Source organism: Rhipicephalus sanguineus, chromosome 4, assembly GCF_013339695.2.
Source record: "Rhipicephalus sanguineus isolate Rsan-2018 chromosome 4, BIME_Rsan_1.4, whole genome shotgun sequence".
Lineage (NCBI taxonomy): Eukaryota > Metazoa > Arthropoda > Arachnida > Ixodida > Ixodidae > Rhipicephalus > Rhipicephalus sanguineus.
In genome coordinates, this window is record NC_051179.1 from 25,802,216 (window position 1) to 25,820,355 (window position 18,140).

An 18,140-nucleotide genomic window follows, 5' to 3' on the forward strand; every position below is an offset into this window, starting at 1 on the left:
CGGATAAAAGAATGGATCATTGTGAACTCCGTGACCAGATTTAAATTGGTGAGCCTAAAAAAGTTAAACTGGTGAAGTGGAAGTGCTGACTTTTGCTGAACTTCGTTTTGCGACAAAGCGGATGCAGGCGACGCGGAGCCAAACGAAGCCGAAAGAACGAAGTTTAGACAAATCCATGTACTATCCATCATTCGCATGCTGGCTGAAGCGCCATGCGTTGCAGCTCCCATGGACACAAGCGCCAGAGTTCCCTCTAGTAAGTATTGTAGGAAACTCTATGATCCAATCCGAAGCCTGTACTTCCCATCATTCCCATGGTGGTTGAACGATCGCAGCGCCAGTTTCCTCTCTAGGGTATTGTATGAAACTCTATGGACTGACGTAATGAAGATTATTTTACTTCTGCGCAATTAGTAACGTTTTCCATACTTTCCCATACAGACACACCTTTGTGTCGCTGGTTTTAGCTTAGAGACTTGAACGTCCGGTTAATTTCGTCAAGGATTCTGACATAGCTGCTGAGTCAAACGTAATGTATTAGGTAGTAACGATAAACCTTTAACTACAAATATACCTTGTATTTACATTAGCTGAGAAAAAGTGCTTGCGGTTCGAGCGAAAACCGGTTAGGACGACTGTCTTCACAGACGAAGGACAGGCGCGCCGCGGATCCGTGGGCGGAGCTTATACTTTTTTAAAGACGATAGTCTTTCTTGGGGAACCTAAACGCCTAAATTTTGGTCTGTCTTTCTGTCTGTCTTACTGTTTGTCGGCACGTCCCTCGATTCAGCCACCCGGCCAAAGTTGAACCACTTGCTTACCGCCCACCCATCTTGAACTGGTATGGCTGTTCATACTAGTGAACGTTGTCGATCAAAAAGTAAATATTACGCATATCTGAGGCGTAACATCATTAGGTAAGTATTAGGTGGTGTGTTCGTTTAATAGAAAATACATAGATACGCAATTTTAAAGACTTTGATGGTATGCGTTTAACGTTGAGACAGTAACGCTGAAGCGATCAGCGGTCCAAGCCGAGCAAGCGCGAGCGCCAACAACAACCGTCTTCGTCTTCTTCTTTCGCAGGCGTTCTTGTCTGCGCCCTACCATGTTACAAATCACTCCCCCGCGGAAAAGGAGCCATCCTGGCGACCTAAGGAACAGGTACAACTGGTGGGTCATAATGCGGCTTCAGTCGATCGACGTGAACAGTCTCGCGGCCGCGACGACGGCGGTCCGTAGATGATTGAACAGGCTCAATCATATAGTTAATTGGGAATGCCTGACGTAGGACGCGGTAGGGGCCTTCGTACTTAGGCAGTAGCTTTGTGGAAAGGCCAGGAGCGGAGGAGGGAACGCGAAGCCACACCAACGTTCCAGGCGAATACGACTGAGGAGGCAGGTTTTCGTCGTGACGGTCCTTCTGGCCCTACTCGCCCTACAATGTTACAACCCTAGTTTCTTAAGGTACGCTGAAAATGCGACTGCGCTGAAACTTGTCTTCCTCCGTGCCCTCTGCACAAGCTCATGTTGTGTTTCGGTTTCGGTTCAGTATTGCATTGTACGAATGACAGGAGGCGCCGCTCTGGCATTCCTGTTTTACCCAGGCGACGTGTAAGTAAGAGAGTTTGTGGAGAGTACTCGTTGAGTGCGGACGTTTCTTCTCCTTCGGCGCATCGCGCCAAACAGCCTGTTTGGGCTGGCCGGCGTCCCCACCGGTCGCGTTGGTCACGGCCGGTCTTCACCTGCCGCTGCGCCGGGACTACCAGCCCGCAACACAGCACTCATGTTTCCCGACGTATTGCCAGATGGCATCCATATCTCACGCAGCGCCTCTTCTATCGTCTTTAGACGACATTTGCAGCGAAGCACGCAGATACACGGCCAATTTTTTTTTCTTAGGTTGTAACCGGTTGTAACCGACTATGGTTGTTTCATACTGAAATCTTAAATACATTGGAACATTGGCGCTTTTACATTGGCGTAGATTATGTATATATTGGCCTTCTTTTTATGAAGCAGAGCGTAGATAAGTGTGTTAGCACGCCATCATTGTCACTTTTGGACATGGAGCTGGCCTTTTTGAATGGACACATTTTGATGTTTGTCACGTTCATTGTCTTAGATGTTTGTGCGCGTTTTGACAAGGGTGCTTCGCGTCAAGGTCACTAAGAGTTCAGAGACGTGATAATCGCCCATTCTCACGAATCATGTGACACACACTAAGCTAATATGTACGCGCCTACGAACAAGATACAACACGTATCAATGATGTTAACATTATTTGACTCTAGGTGACGCAGTTGTAGCTTGCCTGTTTATTAGCTTCCTGGTACCTATGAAAAATAAATGATAATAAAACAGTAGGTATAGTCTATGCTCTTTCCTGCCGTGTCTTCTCTTTTCGTTTCCAAACCTTATGGAGGTTCTGTTGCGCAGTGCATTGATAATTTCAAGGATTTTAATTGAGACATTCAAGAATTCAAGTTATGACTCGTCACCGTTCCTATCCGGTAAGTTTTTTGAAACACGTCAGCGTAATGATTCTTTCATTTTACCATTTTTCGACTCATTCGGTCACTCGCACGTTAGCGCGGTCTCCTGTCATCATCACGTGCGCGTTCCTAATTAACTTCCCTGAGCAAGATAGAGATAATCCAGATCCGGCGCTTCGACGACTGATGGAGCGAAACAAGAAAATCCAGCATTACGTTAATTTTTTGTTCTCACTTCGTGTTATGTTTTTCCCTGATATTGCCACCCGAATACATAATTGTAATTCAACCAACTGGGTTACAACAACAAAGGCAGAGTTACGAGCGTTTCCTCAATGTCATTCACAATGTTATTTCGCAAAGGTTTTCACGATAACGTCCGACAAATGTGGAATCTGTGCAATGCAAAGCAATGTCGTGTAACCGCCTCGAATAACACATTTGTAAGTGGCAATAAACATATCACAACCGCTCCCGTATCTCTTGAACTCTTTCGCGGAAAGCTGACCGACTCGACTCTGGCCGTATACAACCACGCGTAAAGAACAATCTCCAAACCATCACCGTGTGTCTCAGCTCTAATCGACACCAGGAAATTCACCAAGTGTGGTGGACCGTAATGCACATGGTGTTTCATGCTGGTTCCAAAACAGTCAATCCTATAACGTGGCTGATGACGATTTGCCGGGTAGCTCGGTCACTAGTCTTTCTTCTAGAGCGATGCGTTTTGCCTACGACGTTGCCTTGCTGAGCTTAAGGTGCGCAAGGGGAAGGAGGAGGAGGGGAGATGCCGCAATAAACGTTCGCCCCCTACCCCCCCCCCCCTTAATGCGCAACTCTACGCACGCCTGTGTTGCGGAGCAAGAGGGTGAGGGTTCGATATCCGACCATGGCAGATGCATTTAGATGGATGCGAAATGCAAGCACATCCGCGTATAGTTAGGTTTACGCACGTTAAATTCCAGATGGTACGAATTAATCCAGGGTCTCCCCAGTGCAGCATGCCCCATAATCATATCGTGAGTTTCGGCGCACAAAGCACACATTTTTTTTTCTTTTTTAACATTTCAGATGCGGGTAAAATTGTCATTCTTTCTTGAATTTTGCTCAAAGACGAATACATCGCGTTTTGTTTAAACAACGAAATGTGAATTGCGTCGAATGGCTGTTTCAATATTTCCTGACTTCACAAAATCGTCCGCGCTCCCGCGTCCACGTGTGCTCAAGCAGCAGCAAAACAGCGACGACAAAGGGGTTTGCACTGTGGCTGCTCGCTGTCAGGGTTTAATCCGATAAAACAAACAACGATCAAGCACATTTCAACGAGATTCAGGTCACGTGGAGGAAGCGCGCGAGCGTAGTCCCCTAACATCGTCTGAAAATTTGTTTCAATCATTGCGGTAATGTTAGTATTCTTTTTTTTTTTCTGTCGAAGCCTCTGGCCACACTGTAGCTGCCTCTTCGTTCTCAAGCCCGATATAATCCGCCGCTTTTATTGCGTCCATCTTTCTTTCTTCTGTAGTGCATTTCTTCCAGTTCCAAGTGGACTTACGCGACCTAGACGGCGGGAAAAGCTCCTAGGAACACCTGTCACGTCTCTGTCCTTACAAAGAGAGCGGGACGAAGACCGAGGAAAGGACCCCGAAATCCTCGGCGCTGACAGGACGAGGCTTGGCCTCCGGGGATCCCGGAAGCGTAGGCGGGGAAAACCCCCTCGAGCGCAAAAGGGACTTCCCCTCTTCGATATGCGACAGCGCCGAAAGCCTTTTCGAAGAAAAAAAAAACGTAGCGCGAAAGGAACATAGGACTGGTGCTTATTCTTGTGTCGTCCTTGTTCCTTTTGAGCTACGGTGTATTTGTTTTTTTTTTTTTTTGCTACAAGTCATGAACCAACTCGCCCAACAGAACGTTTTACTAAGCCACTTCTATCTCTTTTTTGTAATTTTTTACATGCCAACCTCTCTTCGTTTTGCTGCCCAAATGGTCTTGGTGCTTTCAACCTCACCTTACTCTTATTGTTCGTGGATTCAAGACAGCCACACTATACGGTTGAGGCGGTCCCCTGTATTGTGTGATATCGTGACCGCGCTGATTTTTCTTTTTTTTTTTCAGTTCCGGAAGTCACTTCCTTTTTCACTACTCAGCGCGCGGTGCACCGTCACGTATGCAAATGAACAGGAGCGTATGCGTCTTTTTCACGAGACATTTGGCATGGCTAGCGAATGTTCGCAGCGGAGAGGCTGCCAGGTTCGGGATGAGTGTGTAGCCTAGGACAGGGGTCTCAAACACGCGATTTTTCTCATATTAGTAAATTACTCTTTCACTAGTTTAAAATCACCACACTTACCGTCAGAAGACGCTTGGTAAGCGAGGAAACGCGCAAAAAGAAAATGCGGGTGGCGCCGACACCTTAATATTCCCACACCGATCACTGTGACGTCATAAATTTGACAGTGTCTACTAGATCCTACGTAGTTCCTAATCAGTAAAAATTAAGTACATTGCCCACTGAGGAGGCCACAGACTTAACACGCCAAGTTTCAGGAAATTTCATTCAGCCAGCGTCAAAAAATACACTTTGAAATTTGATACGTCACACGCAGAGATTACGGCGCGAGATTGAAAAATGAAATTTTGGCCTTGATTTCCTCCTCTGTTAATTAACCTATGCTGGTGAAATTAACGACATTAGAGATCTCAGAATGCAATTTATCAGTCTAAACTGATTCACTGTTTCACTTTAGTGTCTGCACGGTTATGGAAATGCAGGATTTTGATGATAGTGGCGGCCGAGGATTCATGATGTTGCATTCCAACAATGGTTTACTTCCCACATTTAACACCAGAAAAATGGAGACCAAAGGTAGGCCGTTGTGAGCAGCAGGTCATTGCTTCATTTGCATTTCTGCAAGCATTGCATAAGTTTTTGTTATTTCGATCTCGTCCAACAAGTGAAGGGGGGTGGGGGTGTCTGTGCGAAAATTTGCCCCCCCCCCCCCGCTCCCCCCTAGTGGAAAACCCTGCGCAAGCCTGCGTTCATAAGTGTCAGTCAATGACTCGATTAGTCCGGTAGATCACAAGCATTGCATCGACGAACCATCCTCAATCAAATAAGAAGTATGACAGCGAGTGAATTAAGAGTCATTCATTCACATTAGTCGATCGAGTCGACCTGTACCTGGAGAAGCGTGGCATGCGAGCGGGCGTCGTAGTCTGTGGTCAGGCTCAGGTCGAGTGCGAGTCCGGAGAGGCTTCCCTCCTGTATCAGGGCCCTCGCCTTGGCGGCGAACACTGCGGCCACGGGAAACTCCGAGACCAAGACCCGCGTCTGATCGGCGTCGAGGACCAGGAGAACCCGGGGCCCGAGCCTAAAGCGGTCGTCAGTGTCCGGCAACTCGCTCCACGAACCTTTGACGCAGCCAAGGAGTACACGCGCTTTTGATTGACGACGCTTCGTAACGCTACACAGGGTGGGCCAGCTAACTTGCGCCTAGTATTACAAAAACAAACGAATCAACTACACGCGTCGAATCGGCCCAGTATTGTTACGAGCCATTCGTAGCCCGTCAGGATACTTTTACCAATCCGGAACTCAGGGCAATTAACAAAGATTACTTAATTAATTTTAATTATTTACACCAGCGACAAATCTTCATCGCAAAAGTTGTAGCACTTGTTCTGAAACATCGGAACATTTGATCCCCGCTGTGATAACGGCCAGTGCCATAAGATGGGCAATTAACAAAGATTGATTAATTAATACTTAGAATAGTTACTCTAGCGAAAAATATTCAATGGAAATGTTGTTACGTTTGTGCAGCAACTCCGGAGTATTTCATCCATGCTAATATAACTGCCCTGTTTTAATTCTTGTCCAGCTTTTCTTTAGAGTGAGCGAAATTTAAAAAAGCATACTTGGTTCAAGTTAGCTGCAACATCGTGTATATGCTCTTCAATGAACTGTGTGAAACAAATATCGTTCGCTGCCCCGGCGTCGAGAAAGCCAATCGTCAGTCGTCGTTGAGGCTCTCTCCCATTATTATCACCGGTACCAGGAACGAGTGACACTTTTGTTTGTCTTCCAAGCACTTCCGGTCGAGCACTTAATTACTTCCGGTATTTCAAATATTCAGAAAACCTTCTCTAGAAAATAAAACAATATGAAATCGATGCGTCTGGTTCAAGTTAAGACTTATATTGGATTCATGTGATATGGAGCATATGATTACTTAAGGTAAGGGTCAATGGACTGTCAGGATTATTAGTGAAAATTAATTGAATGAGTTCACTGAAATAGCAGGCGGTTTTCCATAGTGGGAAGCTAGAATCGTTGCGGCACCTGCTGGAGCAGATCCCAGCCATGTGCATCTTTGTACGTGGCCTCCGAGATCCGCTTCGGCGGTGCGACGAAATACAATGTTTTCCCAAGGGATACACCAGGGCACACGAACGCCGAGTCAAGAATTAGGGTCACCTCCAATTTATTATTATTATTATTATTATTATTATCATTATTATTATTATTATTATTATTATTATTATTATTATTATTATTATTATTATTATTATTATTATTATTATTGCGAAAGCCTTGTGAATCAAGAAGGAATCGACTTAATTAAGTGTGAATCTGTAATGAATCAAGCGACTTAAGTATGCATTAAGAGTGAATCACGTGACTTAGGTGTGAGTCAAGTGACTGGAGCGTGGATCAACGTGCAGGGTCCGTCAGAAGTCCCCAGCCTACTATCCCATGTATTCCTATGACAGCGTGGCCTGGGAACTTTTGACGGACCCTGAACATTAAAGTGAATGAAGAGTGCTTCGGAGAGCACATGCTTTGACCTGTGCTCTGCGAGCGTTAGCTAGGGAGACCCAGTGACCTTTTGTTGTTGTTGTGGTGTTTGACATCCCCCTTAGAACGGGGTGGCCTATTTGTTCTTATCAGATGTTATTACAATGTTGTGACGCCGCTTCTTAATCAGAAGTAAAATGAGAAACACGTACCTCCGGAGGCCGCCTGGAAGAACTTTCTGTTCGAATCGTAATACACTGAGTCGTAAACGATGAAGTAGCTACAGAGCGCCCGAGGAAGAGGGCCCGAGTACGTTGGTCCGACCGAGCAGTATAACGGTGATCCTATGTAAAAAGAAAAAAAAGAAGAAATCAGAAATTAAGAGCGTGGCGAAAGGGGGGGGGGGGAATCAAAGGGTCGTTCACTGTCACCCATGTAGTTTCAAACCTTTACGAGTAGAAAAACAGCGCTAAAAAACGGCACAAGAAAAGACACAGACCACGGCACTGACTAACAACTAAATTTGTTTATTCCTCCAGTCAGCATATATATACTTCCCCACTGTCGCAATGAAACGACAGAAAAATGAAGACTTGGCCTGAGCAGAGGCAAAAATTGCTCATCAAGAATCCACGAACGGTTTGTCTGACTGGCATGAAGCTTGCTTAAGTGAGAACGTCTGTAATCTTCAGATGGCGCACCAGTGCGCGCCAATAGTGCGAGTTGAGTACGTCAAGCTGAGTGGTTTCAGCCGGCCGGCAAGACCAGAGAGTGCTTGACGATTCCCGTGAGAACCAGATAGTTGTCTTCGAGATTGCGCTCGCCCGCAGCGAGCTCAGTCAGCGCTTCCGATTCCGTTTTGCCCGTGACCGCCATCAGGCAGGGGCGTAGGCAGAAAGTTTTTTTCGGGGGGGGCGGGGACCTCCATAATCTGAAGTGGGGGCAGGGAAGGCAGATGTGGTCGAGTGCCACTTTGTGCTTTGTATGCCCCCCCCCCCCCCCCCCCTTGGCTACAGCACTGCCATCAGGTGAGCGAGAGCGAGAAGACACGAATGGCCCGAGAAGTGCTCGAAGTTCGCCTCCAACTGCCTGTCCGCTCGGTGCGTCAGCACGAAATCAGTGGCGCGGTTAAGGGCGGATCTGTTCTTTCGCCGTGCTTCGAAAGCCGGGAAGACCGCAGCGTCGCACGTCGCCGTCTCGCTGAAGAGTTTGAGCTACATGACAAACCTGTTGAGTGACACCCCGTGGGACACCTCCTGGACGAACTGAGCCTGAAGGTCGGTCGCGAACCAGAACGTATAGCGCTGGACCGTCCTGTTGTGAGCCAACGTGTTCGAGAGCGCGGTTGCGAGCGCTCTCGGAACAGTGCTTTGGGCAGTGTGACCAAATCCGGTATGAACTGAGTGAGCTTCGTCAGCATGGGATTGCACGTCAGAGCCCTGGCCACCAACGAAATCTGTGGCTCAAGCACAAGGTTGACGGTGAGCACCTTCAGAGCCGCGGAGGTGCGAACGAGCTCCGCCACCGCCTGCAGGCATTTGATGAAATCCGTGAGCGAACAGGTCCTCAACGTCTCGCACTGTCGAAGTAAAGCTGAAGCTGTAACTAGGGCGCCTAGACGTTTTAATGCGATAGCGTTAGAGCGTACGTCCGAAGCAAAAACCCGTCTCGGCCAAAATTAAAAGGAAATCACCGCTTTCTCACTCAGTCATTTAAGAAAAAAAACTTCGTTAGATGGGGTTCGTTAATTCGGGTTGATGACAAAACTGAAACATATGGGCATTAGCCTGGGAATGGAAATTTCTTCTTTAAATCGGTAACTTCGTAAACTCGGGTTTCGTTAGATCGAGTTTTAACTGTAGTGTCATTGCCTTTCGTAAGAAGAACGCGTTACTAAAAAGTTGGTGTTTGCTAACTGACATATTGTAGTGCTGAAACACATTGGCACAGCACGTGTACTTCTTGTGTGAATGTGCTTCAGCGCTACGATATAACAGTTTGCCTTTTCTAAGAATGCCTCCATATCAGTCTCACCTGCTTTCCCGCTGGAAATACGGTCCCTTCTTTCTTCTGCAGGGCGCTTCGAGAAGTCATCTTCGTCGCCAGTGGGCAACACCGTGGGGCCCGTATCTCCTGGTGCCGTGGGACCGCCGACGTCCTTCGCGTCACGTTCGACTCCGAGGTCATCAGCTTCGGTAGCAGTAGCCGAAGAACCGTGGCTATCTATTATCCTCGTTATCGCTTCTTCCTCGTCGATCAGCTCATTTTCGGAGCCGACGGTGGCGTAGATACGAACTTGATCGCTCCGCTCTTTCCTGTTGAGGAACTCGGTGAATTCGTCGGCGATGCGCTCGAGTTCGCGCAGCAGATCGAAAGAACCAATCGTCGTTGTCGTCGTCCAACTTCCTCCGGTAAATGGTGTGAAGTCTCTAGGATCTCCCTTCAAAGACGGGCCTTCAGGACCTTTCCACGTAGCCTTCTTTTCTGTGTCTGGCCCGGACGCTTCATCCGGCGCCGTGCCCTCTTGAAAGGGCTCCGTGTCACCTTTCGCGACCTTGCGGAGCTGTCTGAAGTTCCCTGTCCCTTCTACGGGGTGCATTCTAGGGGCCGAGGGTTCAGCGTACAACAGGGGTCTTTCATCGAGCTTACGTCCCTCGTCCGGGCTACTTTCACCGCCTCGAGACCATTGACGTCCTTGAGAGGCACGGTCGTAAGCACGATCTTCAGCTATGCTCTGTCGTGTTCGTGGGTCACCAGCGCTTCTCCAACCTTCGGTCCGTTCCCTAATTTCCAAGTCCAGTGGTTTCTCAGGCCAAGCGTCGGCGGTAAGATTAGTCTTGCTCTTCGTGTATCCACCTTGAGGCGTCCCCAAGAGCCGTGCTTTTGGAGGCACGGAATAATTTCTTGCGTCACTTTCAGTCGCATTCGGTAGGTGAAGATGCACGACAGAGTCGTTGGTGAGAACTTGTTCGTAGTTTGATCCTGGTAACGGATGCTCTGCCTCTGTTCGGTACATGTCATCGCCCGGAAGTATCTTGCCCTTCAGTACCATTCCACGAGCGCTGTTCTGCACCGAACTTCCTTCCGGATAAACCGCTGCGTTCAAATCATATTGAGGTGCGGCTCCCGAAACATCACTTCCGCTTCCGTACCCGGGAAGCTTCGTTCTCGGATACGGCACTTCGTTGTAGTCGAACCTCATACCGGGAAAAACCGCATTGGCTTGCCGACTATTCACGGGAATCGCTCGAACTGAGCCGGAAGCAGCGTCACTGACGTCAGATTTCGGCGGAACCAAACCTCCATCGTCGTTGCCTTTATGGGGCTGTCTTGAATTGTCCTCGCTCTTTGTCAACTCGTCATCTCCCTTCGAATCTGAGCCTCCTAATCCTTCAGGCGGCAGACGTTTCTCTCCAGAGCGATCGACAGAATCGTCGTTACCAGAAGCACGAGACGTCCCCGTGACCATTCCCTGGACCTCATTGGCTCGAGCTCGAACGAGCCTGTTGCTTCCCGTTTCCGTGCGCTTTCCCTCAAGCCTTGACGCCTTTTCAGGAGTCGAGTCTTCACTTCGAAGAGAAGAGTTAGCCCATTCTTGCTCGCTTCGCGCTTCTCGCATCCTCGCGTCTCGCGCCGGCATGTCGCTCGGTTTGCTGTCGGCACCTTGTACGGCAGCGTAGTGCGGGCTCATCGGTCTTAAACTAACACGCTGCCGAGCTTGGCTTGTAGCGACACTGCTTGCATTCGGTGCCGTCAAGCTGTAAACCGACACGTTTTCGCGATCATTCCGGGCGACCGAAATATAGTTCGTCTCGGATATCGCTTTACGAGCCTTAGCACCGTGGGACTCGTGAACGTGTCCCGCTCCCGCCAATGACCCGAGGCGAGACGTGCCATTAAGGTGTTTCGGGGCCTCATTCGGATCGTTTGCAGCCTTCCCGAGGTTCACGTTGCTTTCGAAGTCGTCGTAGTTGAGGAACGAAGCGTACACGTGCCCATATTCTTCTCGAGCCAAGCTTAAATCATCGCGACGCCATTTTGAGCGCGCTCGGGAGTCGTTAGCGCGGGACCTCACACCGACGTCCAATACGACGTGGTCGTCAATCTTGCCATAGTCGACGATCGTCGTGTCCTCTGCTTCGAAGGAGATGATTTCCGCCGAACTCGACGACGTACCGGAAGTTTTCGGAGTCTCACTAGCGGCTGGTGGTCTCGCTTCCGAGTGGGACGCCGTCGAAGACCCCGACCAGTTGTATCTCGCTGTCGAGTGGAGGGCGCCCCTCACCTTCTCTAAAAAGCGGTCCCAAAGAAATTCGGCCCGACGGTCCGACGTCGAGTTGGGCGGTTGCGTGGGGTTCGTCAGTAAGGACAGCAGCATGCGGCCCCTGTGGGATCTCTCTGTAAATAAAGGAAAACGCAGAAACTGAGCAGAGTTTCCACTTGGGCTTTTTGGTTCAACATAGTGACGGGAACAGCGCAGATATCGACGAGCACGAAGAGAAGCGCACAGCAGGCACACGCAGACTTGCTTTCGGCAAAATTCAAAACAAGATCTAAGCAAAATTCAACAAGATTGTCGAAAGTCAGCACTGCGTTTGTCTACTGTGTGCCTCTCTTTCCCCTCGTCGGTATCTGTGCTCTTCCCTTCTCAGCGCAGAAAACGTCAAAGGCAGAAGTTCAGGGGAAGATGGAGCTTGAAAAGATAAAAACTCGTGAACACGGGGTGTCGCTGGAGTCATATTGTACGACATGAAGATTCAATAGTAATGAAATGGCCATTTTTAAACTCGAGAGTGTTTTATGCCGGGGTCCACCAAGTATATCTGTCACGGATATGACGTTGACAAAATGGACGCCAACGGGCGAGAAAGAAAAAGATCCCCCACTGGGAATCGAACCCACGATCTTGCGCCCGCGACGGCAAGCGCTCGACGCTTTACCAACTAAGCTAACTCGGCAGCTGCTGGACGCGGCGCAAACGCGCCTTATATCTTTCACACATTCTCATTCGCGCGGTGCTCTCTGTTGGCGGTGTAGGTAGGCGGCGCGGAGCGGGGCGGTGCCGCCGTCTGTGAGAGGTGACAAGAAGTAATGCTTCACGATCGACACTTACTAGCGCTTACTCCGAGATTGCGCGCGATATCGGAGGTCATGGTTACAGCGCCTCGATACCAGCGAGGCCGCGCTGGCGTCGCCGAGGCACCCTTGACGCAGTTGCGTTGGTTACGTTCTTTCTTGGCCTTGCGCTTCGTGTTAGCGTGCGCCGGCTCATCGGAGTAGTGCATCATCCACATGCGCCAATGAGATTTCTCCGCCGCCGACTGCTTCGATTGCGAGAGCACCGACTAACAAAACTGCTGCAATACGCGTTGCAGAAAGGACACGATTTCGACGGGCGAATGTCCTGCCTTCCTCTGCCTCCCGTGTTGCTGAAGCCAGTGTGGTAGTGTGTACATGAGCACAGGCGTCGGTTACCCATTACTAGAAAGCGCACACCGTGCCGTTTCTCCCCTTAATTGACGACGTTTTGAAGAAGTGCATATCGGGTACCAGTGTTGATTGTGAGCTTGTTGATGTCATCTTTATGCGGGATTCACGATTCGCTGTGTCCAAATATATGTTCACAACTTCAGCTACAACAACGGTTTAATCATGATCATGGGCGTTATTCGTCGCGATGGACACATGCCACTAGGCGTCAACATGGGTGCATCCACATCAAACGGTGCTATAGCTGCCAAACACGAATAGACATCTCTCATATATCACTACACGATAAGCACTACTTCTGTGAAGACACGTTTCACTTTCGTGTTATACCGATTCCTATGACGGAGGGATCAGCCATGTTTTTTTGTTTGTTTGTTTCAGCTTTCTGTCAGTTACTAGTTTCCTTTTGTTGCTTGTTAGATAGATAGATAGATAGATAGATAGATAGATAGATAGATAGATAGATAGATAGATAGATAGATAGATAGATAGATAGATAGATAGATAGATAGATAGATAGATAGATAGATAGATAGATAGATAGATAGATAGATAGATAGATAGATAGATAGATAGATAGATAGTCTTAGTTAGTTAGTTAGTTAGTTAGTTAGTTAGTTAGTTAGTTAGTTAGTTAGTTAGTTAGTTAGTTAGTTAGTTAGTTAGTTAGTTAGTTAGTTAGTTAGTTAGGAGCTAACACAAACCGGAAGCATGTACTTGCGATTCAAAGCTCATTATTGTGGTTTCTGTCAGGTTTTTATGAAGCGCGCTTCGATTTTTTCTTGGGAGAAGGGGGGGGGGGAGGAGAAAAGGGGGGTATGAATTTGTACGTAAGATAGGAGGATGGGAGTGGGTTGGTCTGAAATAACTTTTAGAGGGGTGTCCGGATCCTGCTGGGGTGATGCGAAAGGAGGGGGGGGGCGAGGGGAATGTTGGGGGTGTATAAATCTCCGGTTTGTGTTACTTCATGTACGTGTGCGTGCCGAAATGTATATCAGTTTCCACTGACACTTAAATGACACTTAAATGGGAGTTGTTTGCGAATGGTCTTCCGCTTCGATATATTGTTACGGGGAGAATATATTTACAATATATATACAGGGAATAAACTCAGCGGCTGGCAAGATGGCGCCCAGCTTGCAGGGTCTGTCAACGTCGTCTTTCTTGTCTTCTTCGTTGTCCTTTTTAGCCCGTTACATTATTTCCCGGCGGCTGAAGCACCGACCCGGTGCTCATCAGGAGGCAGTCGAGTGGTAGGGCTTGAGCCGCGTAACATGAACTACGTCAGTGCGAGGGTGAACGACGGTGGGGTCACTAGGGGCGATTTCGTAGGTGACGTCGGTCACCTGGCGTAAGATGCGGTAAGGGCCTGAATAGCGTGGGAGTAACTTCTCGGAAAGTCCCAGGCGGCGCGTGGGGGACCAAAGCAGAACCAGATTGCCGGGCGCGTAGTGGACGTCACGATGATGGGCGTCATATACACGCCTCTGGTTTTCCTGCGAGTCCGCTAGTCGGCGTCGAGCAACTTCGCGCGCCTCTTGGGCCTTCGTTATTGCCTCCCGAGCGTACTCCGACGTATAACTCAGTTTGGACGGCAGGAGTGTGTCGAAAGGTAGCGTAGGGTCGCGGCCGAACAAAAGGAAAAATGGAGAGAACCCAGCGGTATCGTGTCGAGAAGAATTATAGGCAAAGGTGACAAACGGTAACGTAGTGTCCCAGTCGCGATGATCAGCGGAGACATACATGGATAGCATGTCAGTAAGAGTTCGATTGAGGCGCTCGGTTAGGCCGTTGGTTTGCGGATGATAAGCAGTTGAAAGCTTGTGTTTGGTGGCGCATGAGCGTAGGAGGTCATCAACCACTTTCGAAAGGAAGTAGCTGCCTCGGTCGGTGAGGAGCTGCCGAGGGGCGCCGTGGTGTAGGATAACGTCCTCGAGGAGAAAGTCGGCAACGTCAGTTGCACAGCTAGTTGGAAGAGCCCGTGTGATCGCGTATCGGGTTGCATAATCAGTTGCTACTGCACTCCACCTATTGCCCGCAGTGGACGTAGGAAAAGGGCCAAGGAGATCAACACCCACACGGTAGAATGGCTCTGATGGTATGTCGAGCGGCTGAAGGCGTCCGGCAGGATGGGTAGTAGGTGTTTTCCGTCTTTGACAAAGATCACAGGCAGCAATATAACGGGAGACGTCGCGGTACAGCCCAGGCCAGAAGAAGCGCCGGCGAACTCTGTCATAGGTCCGTGAAACGCCGAGGTGACCGGCTGTCGGCATATCGTGAAGCTGGGCGAGAACAGTCTGACGCAGGTGAGGAGGAACGACGAGTAGTCTGTCGGGGCCGTCAGGACGCATGTTGCAACGGTACAATACACCATCATGAAGCTCAAACATTCTAAGGGAAGGGTCGGGCGTCGCGGATGTTAGCCTTTGGATGATATCGTGCAAGAAGGTGTCCCGCCGTTGCTCGATTCCAATGTCGTGAAAAGCGGACAGAGAGGAAAACGTTGGTAGAAAGGTTGGCCGTAGAACTGTCTGGGGGGTCAACAGGATATCGGGACAAACAGTCGGCATCTTGGTGCAAGCGGCCGGTTTTGTAGACAACTGAGTAGTCGAATTCTTGGAGGCGCAGAGCCCAACGACCAAGGCGGCCTGAAGGGTCTTTCAGGGACGAAAGCCAACACAAGGCATGGTGATCAGTGATGACTGTGAATGGCCGGCCGTGCAAATAGGGGCGAAATTTTCCGACTGCCCAAACGAGCGCCAGACATTCGCGTTCAGTAATGGAGTACTTGCGCTCAGCAGCAGAAAGAAGGCGGCTGGCATAGGCAACAACGCGTTCCCGACCTTGTTGTATCTGGGCCAGGACTGCATCGATGCCATGACCACTTGCATCGGTACGGACTTCTGTTGGAGCTGATACGTCAAAGTGGGCGAGAATAGGTGGAGAGGTAAGCAGTTGTACCAGATTGGAGAACGCATCCGCTTGCTCAGGACCCCAGACGAAGGCAGCGTCTTTCTTGAGGAGCTGAGTGAGAGGGCGCGCGACGTCGGCAAAGTTTTTGACAAAACGACGGAAGTAAGAACAGAGGCCGAAGAAACTTCGAACGTCTTTGGAACAAGTTGGCACAGGAAAATCTTTCACAGCCCGTATTTTATCTTGATCAGGGCGAACACCGAAGGAATCAACGAGATGCCCGAGCACAGAAATTTCACGACGGCCGAAGTGGCACTTGGCCGAATTTAGCTGCAGGCCCGCCTTACGGAAGACAGATAAGATCTTCGATAGCCTTTCAAGGTGCGTCACAAAGGATGGAGAAAAAACGATTACGTCATCCAGGTAGCAGAGGCAGATGGACCACTTGAAGCCATGCAACAGGGCATCCATCATACGTTCAAACGTGGCGGGCGCATTGCACAAACCGAACGGCATCACTTTAAACTGGTAAAGGCCGTCGGGAGTGATAAAGGCCGTCTTCTCACGGTCCATCTCGTCAACGGCAATTTGCCAGTACCCGGAGCGAAGGTCGATTGAAGAAAAATATTGTGCACCGTGAAGGCAATCCAGGGCGTCGTCAATGCGTGGCAGAGGATAGACGTCCTTCTTTGTGATCTTGTTCAAATGCCGATAATCAACGCAAAATCGCCAACTGTTGTCCTTCTTCTTAATAAGTACAACAGGGGACGCCCATGGACTGCTGGAAGGCTCGATGATATTCCGAGAAAGCATTTTGTCGACTTCTTTTTGGATGATTTGTCGCTCAGTATGGGAGACGCGGTAGGGTCGCCGATGAATTGGTCTCGCATCGCCTGTGTCAATCCGATGTTTAACAACAGACGTTTGTCCGAGAGGGCGGTCGCCATGGTCGAAGATGTCCCAAAAGGACGCAAGGAGAGCGCGCAGTTCATCAGCATGTTGGGTAGGTAAATCGGGTGCAATCATCTGAGTTAAGGCACCTTGGTCTGATGGAGTAGTAGGGGAAGGTTTCTCTGCACACGAATCTCTGTCGTAACTTAGAGTTGAAATGTGGCAGTCGGCCGCCGGCATGATTTCCGCAAGTGAAATGCCACGAGGGAGAACTTGTGGACATAGGCCAAAATTCACGAGCGGTAGACAGGAGGCGTTGTCCGTTATAGTAACGAGAGTGTGCGGAAACGCAACGTTTTGCGAAAGCAGGACTTCAAGATTTGGAGACACTATATAGTCACCGTCGGGTACAGGTGGTACAGGTGAGACGCCGACGTAAGTAACTGTCCGTGGAGGAAGGCGAAGGTGGTCTGCGGAACAGAGCCGGCTTGGAGGGCAACCGGGAGGGTCAACAGCAGTAGGTAGAGCGAGTTGCACAACGCCGGCAGAACAGTCTATCAAGGCCGAGTGTTCCGACAAGAAATCAAGTCCCAAAATTAGGTCGTGAGGGCAATGTTCTAGGACGTAAAACATAACCGATGTGTGGTGTCCGGCGACGGTCACACGAGCTGAACACACGCCAATCACGGCAGCTGTTCCACCATCGGCAGTTCGGACCGCAGGGCTTGGGGCAGGAGTAACGACTTTTTTTAGGCGTGTTCTGAGGTCAGCGTTCATAACAGACACGTGCGCGCCAGTGTCAATAAGGGCCGTAACTGGTACACCGTCCACGTCTACACTGATAAGGTTCCGATGTGCGGGCAGGGTCAGTAGAGGATTTTGGCATCGGGTCGTGATTGCAGCATCACCTCTAGGAGCTGCTCCCGTCAGTTTTCCGGAGGTGAGCGCCGGAAGGAGCTTGGGGACGGCGATCGACGAGATGGGGGCGAGCGGGAAAAACGGCGTTGGGTGAGCGGCTGAGTCGAGTGGGCAAAGAAGTGTCAGGCATGAGCGGCTGTGTTTGCGGCGATGAGCGTGGATTACCGGGAGGAAGGCGATGGGACGGAAAGTAAGGCCATGGTGTCGAGTTAGACCATGAACGGCAGTGACGAGAAATATGGCCTACACGACCGCAGTTGAAACATATTGGCCGGTCGTCTGGTGTGCGCCATTCCGCCGGGTTACGATAACGTGGGGGAGCGGAAAAACGTCGGTTCGGTGTGACAGCAACAGGTGGAGTTGGTGGAGCATATTCAGGTCGATGAATTGAGCAGATGTTGTTCAGGCCGACGTTGGCCAGTTCCTGACGTACGACGGACTGGATGAGGGAGACGGTGGCGTGATGGTTGTCGGAGTTGAGGGTTGGTGACGTGAGCGGAGCAGCGGCTTCGATTTCTCGGCGGACAATACGGACAACATCACTGGAACTTTCCGTAGAAGGCAGGCGGGGGTCTTCACAGGTGGATGTAGCAGCCGTGTTAGGTAGGCGTGTAAACTGGTGGAGAACACGGCGGCTC